Source organism: Microcebus murinus, chromosome 10 (assembly GCF_040939455.1).
Source record: "Microcebus murinus isolate Inina chromosome 10, M.murinus_Inina_mat1.0, whole genome shotgun sequence".
Lineage (NCBI taxonomy): Eukaryota > Metazoa > Chordata > Mammalia > Primates > Cheirogaleidae > Microcebus > Microcebus murinus.
Window position 1 is genome coordinate 2,606,607 of NC_134113.1, and position 10,192 is coordinate 2,616,798.

Genomic DNA, 10,192 nt, shown 5'->3' on the forward strand with positions numbered 1-10,192 from the left:
TGTAGAACATAAAGGGATCCACTGAGGGTCGGAGGAGCAAGAAGAATTTTTCAGATTAACTATGCACCATTCCGCCCACTTTCTTGTAAATGAAAACAAAACTCATAAAACTGTTTAGTATACATAATAAACAACAAAATATAACCCATCCCCATAAAATGGATAGTTAGAAGGAGACAGAAGATGGGACAGAGGTTGGTATATAGTAGGTGCTCAAAGTTGTCTGCTGCATGAATAAGTGAGAAAAAGACCTGGAAAGGGAAGAGTCTACAGGGCCCAGGGAGAAGGGGACAGCCCAGGAAGGACCAGGAAGCTGACAGCCCAGTGACAGACACATGGGAGGGAGAACGAGCCACATGGCACCCGCTTGGCACTAGCAGCCCCAGGACGGTGGAGACAGCTACAGAGGAGGAAGGATGCAGAAGGAGGAAAGTGGGGCTGGGGGAGAAAAGCCAGAAGCTGCCCTCTCCCCCACAACACATGCGTGCTCCAGCACCCAGGAAGATGGATGCAAAATCAACATTCAGAACATGAAAGGGCTCCAGGTGAAGTGAATTGTGCGGAACAATTTGTCAAAGGCTTTAAAATAATTATGTTTAGGGTGCTTAAAGAGATGACAGAGGTGAATGAGAGAAAATTGTACTTTTAAAAGCACAAGAAACTATAGAAAAAATAAAACAGGCACATAAGAAATGACAGCAGATGTTTATTTGAAGTGAAAACTAGGAAATTAAGCATACATCCCTTGAAATGAAATGTGTGGTAAGGGGGATACGTTTTAGGTAGAACAGAGTTAAAGAGAGAATTAGTGAACTGGAGAGAATATTGAGGAACTCTGTAGTTACACAGATATGACTGTGTGCATTTGCATGTCATACACACACTGCATTTCTTTGCTCCTATATGCATTTTTCTCATGTTAATTTATCTGAAATTAGAATGCACATGACAACTGAAGGTCACTTACGACCACTCTTGGTCTAAATTAGAGACATTTTCCAGAGAGAATCTACATTCGCCCCACCAGTCACCTAGAAGTACTACTGACTTAAGGTCACTTCAAATTAAAATATATTATCAAGATTCGAATCCAAGCTGTAACTTGAGTGTGTACAAGTTTGGGGCTTAAAATCTCATGGGAGACTGCCCCTTTTCCTTGCCACCCTTCCTTCACGATGGGCTTGTTTCTCATTTACTCCGACAGCAAAGCCTGCAGCCCTTTGGGGCCCTCACTTTACACGGGGGTCTTCTGTTAGACTCCTTACCTGTGGCAGCTTTCTTTCTCAGTGCTATGGAGGAAAATAGTTCCACCGATGGCATCGCAGGTTGGTTGAGGTGTGTTTATCTGCGTATCTACACACACTCTCGCACGCAAGAAGATCCGAGATAAAGGATAGTCAAGGAGAACCTACATCTATAAAATAACAATTCCAGAGGAAGAAAGGAGAGAGGCACTATCTGAAGAGCTAAAAGTTCGATGCTTTTTTTTCAGAATCAGAGAAAAACAGGAGTCCTCGGTTCAAAACTGCAACGTAAATGCAGAGCAGGACAAACGAAGGAACCAAAAACCTACATGGAGATGCACAGCAGCACCACTGCACAAAAGCAGGGTAAAAACAGAAAATCGTAAAGGCTACCAGAGAGAAAAGACAGATTCCTATAAGGGATTAGGAACTAGGCAGACTGTAGGTTTGTCAACAGTGATAGAGATGGAACGGAATGATATCTTTGAAAGGCTAAGGGAAAATAGTTACTGATCTACCTCTTACACCAATATAAACAACTATTCGAGAAAAAGAGAAAATAAAAACTTGCAAAGACTAAAAACGACTTACCACCAAAGTCGCTCTCACCGGAAGAACCACGAAAGGATTCTTGCGAGAGGGAAAGTGCACCCAGAGACAGCCCCCGGCATATCAGAAATGAGTACGCTTAGACATGGGTGATTTATACACTGAGGAATTTAATTAAATATGGGCTTGGGAAACAATAACAAGTTTGGGGTTTTTTAAAGTAAAATCAAATTGCAGAGCAGCAACAGAAAGGGTGATAGCAGAGAGAGGTCTGAGGGCTGGTAAGTTCTGCTGAGGCCCAGGTCATGCTGGGAAAAAAAAAGACAGAAATAGGAGCTTCCCCTGTAGGAAGTTTCCTCCCACCACGCTTCCCGGAGAGCCTTATCTGGGTTCCAGACACTCACGTCACGGAGCTTAGACATCTCCCAGGGCAGTATTTGCAGTTAGTCTGTATGTAGGAAGCATTTACATCTACGTCTCAGAGACTCGAGTTTGCATTTTTTTTTTTTTTTGAGACAGAGTCTTGCTTTGTTGCCCAGGCTAGAGTGAGTGCTGTGGCATCAGCCTAGCTCACAGCAACCTCAAACTCCTGGGCTCAAGCAATCCTCCTGCCTCAGCCTCCCGAGTAGCTGGGAATACAGGCATGCGCCACCATGCCCGGCTGATTTTATATATATATATTAGTTGGTCAATTAATTTCTTTCTATTTTTATAGTAGAGACAGGGTCTCGCTCAGGCTGGTTTTGAACTCCTGACCTTGAACAATCCGCCCACCTCGGCCTCCCAGAGTGCTAGGATTACAAGCGTGAGCCACCGTGCCCGGCCTCGAGTTTGCATTTTAAATGAGATAATCTCCAGGAAGCCTCAGGCTCTATTCCCAACAACATCGGCAGGATGCCGGAACCCCACGCTCAACATCTTGAGGGGCCACCGGTGTCAAGGGTGGGGACGTGCATCTGGGATGCCCCCGCTGGGCCGAGGGAGGCAGCGGTCCACGAGGACCGTGCCAGTGTGCGCTAAATATCAGCCTCAGGTGTCCCTGGGGTGTGACGGGACGCTTCCAAAGAAGGCAGAGAGAAACAGCCTGATGTCTACTCAGACCTTTCAGAAAGTCGATTTATGAAATTCAACCGTGAGACAACAGGCAGGCTGGACGGCGCCTTGCAACTGTTCCATCCCAGAGAGCTGAGCAGCCCCCTGCAGAGCCCTCCAGCCCCTGCTCGGCAGCAGCCACCGAATGCTGGCCAGCCTCCCACGGGTCTTCTGAGTGTGACCACTAGCCCCCAGCCACCCTCTCTCACCCGGGTTCCCCGCCCACCCCTTCCACCACCGGGACACGAGGAAGCCGCCTCCGCCCTCAGCCCTCTCTCTTCCCCACGGACTTCGGGCCGCGAGTGTCCACATGGCTTGGGGAGCCGGAGCTCATTGCAGGAGTGTGCTTTGAGTTGTATCGTACATTTCAGTCCGTGCCCTGGACTGAGTGGCTTAAACAACAGAGCCTTACTTTGCAAGGTTGTGGAGACGTGGGAGTCTGAGGTCTGCAGGGTCCGGCTCTGCGGAGGTCGCTCTTCCGGGCTGCTGACTCCCGCGGCTCTGTGTCCTCCCGTGGGAGGAAGCAGAGCTGCCCAGGTCTCTGGCCTCGCCCACAAGGGCCTTCACCCATTCTGGGGGGGGCTCCGCCTCACAACCTGTTACCTCCCCAAACCCTGCTTACAAATATCTTCCCGTTGGGATTAGGGTTCCACATATGAATTTTAGGGGGTGACAGTCACTCAGTCTGTTGCAGCCTGCGGTTTTCTAAAAAGTATATTTATTTCCATTTTTATTTGCCATGCTGGGTGGCAAAGATAATGTTTGCAGAGCAGCATGCAAACTGGATATATTGCCTCCCGCAAAGCGACGGTTTGCTAACAACCATAGTGAGCGCTGGTGATCTGGAACCGAGACTTAAACATTTTATGTCCTACTAGGCTAGGCTTTTAGTTTTATATAGGCATTTTTGCTGCTTTGGAAACACTCTAGGAAATTGGTTGAGAGTTCCGGATTTATGTGTAATGCACTACAAATATTTCCCTTTCAAATAATGGGAAATAAACTCCTGGTTAGCACATTTACATAGAACTTGAGTTTTCCATGAGTCCGTGGATGGCTGACATGAATAAACAGACACCTGTACGGAAGTACTTGGATTTCACTAGGAAATGTATAGTTAAATATTTAATGCTTAAAAGGTACAGGAAAAAAACCCACTAAAACAGTATAATTATGGCATATAAACTCCAAATCCATAAAGGAAAAAAGGAATTTAGAAAACAAGGCTAATCTGGTGGAAGGGGCAAGGAGAAAAAATAAATGAAAAGGATGACAAGCTAAAAACAGCAGAAACGGGACGTGAGTCTAACCCATGAGTGATCACACTAAATGCAAAAGTACTAAAATCATGGAGTAAAAGTCCAGAAAACACGGTCTCGGTCCCTTTGTGCTGCTGTGACAGGATAGCACCCTGGGTAGTTCACGAATAACAGACATTTATTTTCTCACTGTTCTGGAGGCTGCGAATTCTAAGGTCAAGGCGCCCGCAGGTTTGGGCGCCCATGAGGCTGCTCCAGGGTGCCTTGTCGCAGGGGAGGAGTGGCCCTGCCCCTGCACCACAGGAGGCCGGGGGCAAGAAGCCCAAATGAGCAGGCAACCTGTTTGCTAAGGGTGCAATCCCGTTTGTCACCTCTTAAAGGCCCCACCCCCTGACCCTATCATGTTGACAACACCTGAATTTTGGAGGGGACGCATTCAAGCCTTGGCATTTTGCCACTGCCCCTCCAAAATTCACATCCTTCCCACGTGCAAAACACACTCGTTCCATCCCAACGTCTTAACTCGTTCCAGCATCAACGTCAAAGTCTGAGCCCAAACTCCAGTTTCAATTCATCCGGAGGCAAATCCCCTCCCGCTGTGAGCCTGGAAACCAAACAAGTTACTACTGGCTTCCCAAGTGCAACTGTGGGCAGGCCCAGGACAGGCACTTCGACTCCAAAATGCTAAAATAGGCAAGACTAAGGGGGTAACGGGTCCCGAGGGAGTCCAAGCCCCAGCAGGACAAACAACACTAAATCTTGAGGCTTGAGACTCCCTGTCCCTCCTTCTATGCACACCAGGGTGGGGTTGGGTCCCCAAGGCTCCTGGCAGCCCCAGCCCCACAGTTGTAATGGGCATTTGCCTAGCGGGGGCTCCCTTTGCTGCCCCCGCCCCTGCAGCAGGTGTCTGCCTGGGCCCCGGGCTGTCGGAGACATCCTTGGCCAGATAGACAGCCAGGAGACGGCTGTGGCTCCATAGCGCATGTGCTTGGCAAGCCTGCAGAATGGCACCATGTGGGAATGCCCCAGCCCGCCACTGTGCCGCAGCCACTGCACCGGGGCCTGCAGGAACCACCGCTGAGGCCGAGGGGCTCTGCGCCAGGACGCGGGCAGCAGAGACTCAAGGCAGCCCTGGGCCCCACCTTGAAACCGTCCTGTCCTCGAGGCCCTGGAACTCTGGGCCTGCAATGGGCGTGGCAGCCTCCAAGACTTTATTGGGTTTGTGAACCTAACCCATTCCTGGTTAGAAGGAACATGTCTCCAAACTAATCACACAGCATAGTTGAAAATAAAGAGGTGGAAAATACATACAAGAAAAATACTGCATAGAGGAGGAAGGTAGCAAGACGCAGAGGAAATGTAACTTCAGGCAAAAAAACCCTTTCAAAGGGATTAAAAATGAGCATCACGGAATAAAAAGAAGCCAAAAATAATAAAAACCACGAACTTATAGGAGAATTTTCCAAAGCCACTATTATAACGAGAATAATTTTAAATCTATAAGAAGTTAATGTATCAAACAGATAAAGGTTAATGAGCATTGGAAATGTATATGGAATGGCGAAGGAACGGAAATAGTTGAACCAACTGTGGGGGGAACAAAATGAAACCATGCTGATTTCTAGACTTATTATAAAGCTACAAGAAGGGAGATAATGTGATATTGGCTAAAGGAGAGACACATAAATCAACAGCATCGGACAGAGTCCAGAACACAAACACGGTGAGGCGATCGCTGACAATGGCTCAGTACACATCAATGAGGAAAGGACAGTCTTTTCCACAGCGGGACATCAGAGAGACAGAGCCCTTGGCCCATACCTTGCACCTTGTAAAAAAAAAAAAAAAAAAACTGAAAATAGGTCATGGACCTAAATGTAAAATGCAAACTATAAAATTTCCAGAAGAAATCAGAGGAAGCAATTCCTTGTGACCTTGGGTCAGGCAAAGAATTTTTAGGTCAAACACCAAGAGCACCATCCCTAACAGAAAAAGTTGGCAAATAAGAACCCATAAAAATTAAAAACGTGGCTCTGTGCCAGACATAGACTTGGAGAAAGTATTGTCAACTCACATGTCTCAAAAAAGACCTGAATCTATGACCTAAAAAGTACTGTCATAACTCCAAAGAAATAGTCATGAAAGTAAACAGACAACCTACAGAATGAGAGAAAATGGTTGCATCCTATGCATCCGATAAGGGACTGATAACTAGAATATACTTAGAACTCACGAAAATCAGGAAGAAAAAATCAAATAACCCTATTAAAAAAGTGGGCAAAGGACTTGAACAGAAATTTTTCTAAAGAAGACAGAAGAATGGCCAACAAACATACGAAAAAATGCTCAACATCTCTAATCATCAGGGAAATGCAAATCAAAACCACAATGAGATATCACTTAACTCCAGTGAGAATGGCCTTTATCAAAAAGTCTCCAAACAATAAATGCTGGCGTGGTTACAGAGAGAGAGGAACACTCCTACACTGCTGGTGGGACTGCAATCTAGTTCAACCTCTGTGGAAAGCAGTATGGAGATACCTTAAAGCGATACAAGTGATTCTACCATTTGATCCAGCAATCCCATTGCTGGGCATCTACCCAAAAGATCCAATGACACTCTACAAAAAAGACACCTGCACTCGAATGTTTATAGCAGCACAATTCATAATTGCAAGGCTGTGGAAACAGCCCAAGTGCCCAAGAATGGATTAACAAAATGTGGTATATGTATACCATGGAGTGCTATTCAGCTCTAAGAAACAACAGTGATATAGCACATCTTATATTTTCCTGGTTAGAGCTGGAACCCATACTAAGTGAAATTTCCCAAGAATGGAAAAACAAGCACCACATATACTCACCAGCAAATTGGTATTAACTGAACAGCACCTAAGTGGTCACATAGGTACTACAGTAATAGGGTATTGGGCAGGTGGGAGGGGGGAGGGGCACGGGTATATACATACATAATGAGTGAGATGTGCACCATCTGGGGGATGGTCATGATGGAGACTCAGACTTGTGGAGAGGAGGGGGGAAACAGGCATTTATTGAAACCTTAAAATCTGTACCCCCATAATATGCCAAAATAAAAAAATAAATAAAATAAAAAATAAAAAAAAAAGAAAACAATGCCCCAATTAAAACGTAGGCAAAACATATCTGCATGGCAAGCATGCTCACAAAAAGGTGCAAACCATCACCGATCACTGGGGAAATGCAAATTAAGGCACCCTGAGATAACACCGCACCCGCCACCATCGCTAAAACTAAGACTAAAACTGAAACAAAACCAACAACCCCAAACACCTACACAGTCCTGAGTGGCAGTGGGCACGCAGAGAGAGCTACTGCATCTCCCAAACATTGCTCGTGGGAATGCAAATGGTGTAGCCACCACGGAAAAGGGTTTGGAAGTTCCTTACTAAGCTCAGCATTCCCTTACCAAACCACGCTGCAATCCCATTCCCTGGGGTAAGAAATTACAGCCTACAGTCACAGAAAAATTGGAACATGAGTATTTACAGTACTCCCAAACTGCAAACAGCCCAAACGTTCTTTGTTAACAAAGAAACAGAGACAACTTCTTTAACCCTATCGAGACTGTCCGAACCCTACAGCAGACTACGGAAGCCACGGCACTGATGTCAGCAACCACCCATACGGCGGAATAGCAATCAGCACTCAGAAGTAGTTTTTGAGTCACACGACATGAGTGACTCTCATGTAAATTATGCTAAGTAAAAGGAGCCTGACTCAAGAGGCTACAGGTAGCAGCACGCAATCTGCATGACATTCGGAACAGACAAAGCTATGGGGAGGGACAGCTGACCAGCTGTGGTCACGGGTTGGTGGTGAGAGAGGGTTGGTCACAAAATGACAACACAAAGCAATTTGGGAGACGTTGCAACTGTTCTGCATCTTTATTGCAATATTTAAATGACTGTCCATTTGTCAAAACTCATAGCTCTAGATAGTAAAAAGAGGTTTTACTGCATGTAAATTTTAAAATAAATTTTTAAAAGGATGGAAATATACCCAACTTACATACCCAAATTGGACAAGATAGTAGAAGAAAAGACAATTACGAAGTAATCTTACATAATAATATATACAAAAGACACAAAAAAGGTACAGGCAATTCGCATCTAGCATTGGATACCACTACCAAGCAGGGCATTACACAGGAACCCTAAAACAGACCTCCATAAGAAAATCTATTGTTGTGAAACACAAAAGTAACAGAATAGGAAAGAACACATATAATCACCTAAATAGATTTCCTTAAAATGGCATTTGATAGAACGCAATACCCTTTCAGGATGAAAATCACTTGGAGAAGAAACAGAAAGCAACTCCTTTAATATGATCAAGACTTTCAGAAACCGACAGCAAGCTTTGCAAGTTATTTCATTAACACCAGCAGCCAGACCAGGATGCCAATTTTCACTGCTTCTATTCTATCTTGTGGTAGATCCTCAAGGAGCAAGAAGAAAAGAAAACTAATGAAATACAAACTTAGGGAAGGAAGGGGGAAAAGTCTTCATAATCTGGGAACCATGTAATTTTTTTATGCATAACAGCTTTATGGAGACTGTATGGAGAGAGACGATGCACTTTGGTAAAGTGAGCAATTTAGTGGTTTTTAGCAAATTCACAGAGATGTGCAGCCGTCGCCACAGGCGATTTTAGAACATTTCCATCGTGAGAAAAAGTAACCCGGTACCCACTAGCAGTCCCTTCCCATTCCTCCCTCCACCCGCCCCAGCAACTGCGGCTCTGCTTCCTGTCTCTGTGGATTACCCCATTCTGGATACTTCCTGCAAACGGGTTCGTACAGTGCGTGGTCTGTGTCTTGCCGTCTCCACTCGATGTTTTCCAGGTTTGTCCCCACTGTGCACATACCCACACTTCTTCCCTTTTTATCGCCAAGTAGTCTGCCATCATGTGGATCCACCACACTCTGTTCATCCTTTCATTGGCAGATGGACAATGGAGTTGTTTCTAACTTGGGGCGATTGAGAACAATGTTGTCAAGAGCACTTGTGCACAGGTTGTTTTGTGAACACACATTATTGTTGCTCTTGGGAATGTGCCTAGGAGCGGGATTCCTGGGGATTTCTGGCAAGTCTACGTTTGTGTCCTAAGAAGCTACCAGGCTGGTCACCAGAGAAGCCACTACGTTTTACCGTCCCACCAGCAGTGTCCAAGCTTCCAGTTTCCCCACATTGTCTCGAAAAAGATTGTTGAGATTTTCTTTTTTTAATCACACAAAGGTGTTGAATTTTTGTGAAATGCTTTCTGTGTGTATTGAGATGCTCATAGGGTTCTTGCTGAATATCTTTCATTCTATTGACACAGTGCAGGGGTCCTCAAACTTTTTAAACAGGGGGCCAGTTCACTGTCCCTTAGACCGTTGGAGGGCTGGACTATAGTTTAAAAAAAACTATGAACAAATTCCTACGCACACTGCACATACCTTATTTTGAAGTAAAAAAACAAGCGGCAAAAACACCCGCATGTGGCCCACAAGCCATAGTTTGATAATGCCTAAATAGTGTGTTATATGAATTGGTTTTCAGATATTAAGCAAACTTTTCGTTCTTGGGACAAATCCCACTTGGTCATGATCTCTCTTCCTTTTGATGTGTTACTGGACTTGGTTTCCCAGGATTTTGTTATGATTTCTCTGTCTCTATTTACAGGCTATTGTTTTCTTTTTTAAATCTGTATAAATGTATGGGGTACGAGTGTTATTTGTACATCATTTCTAATTATTATATTAATAATTAAAATTATTAATATAAAATAATACAAATCAATTAACAATTATTGATCATTGATATTTAATTATTAATACTTAATGATTGATTATTGTTAATTGATGATTAATTTTTCATCATGTGACGTAATTTGGTTACATTGATATATTGCACAGTGGTGAACTCAGGGTTCTTAGTGTATCCATCACTCAAGTTACAGACATTGACGTCTTCGTCTGGCTTTGATGTCAGGGTAGTATCAGCTTCATAGAATGAGTTCGAA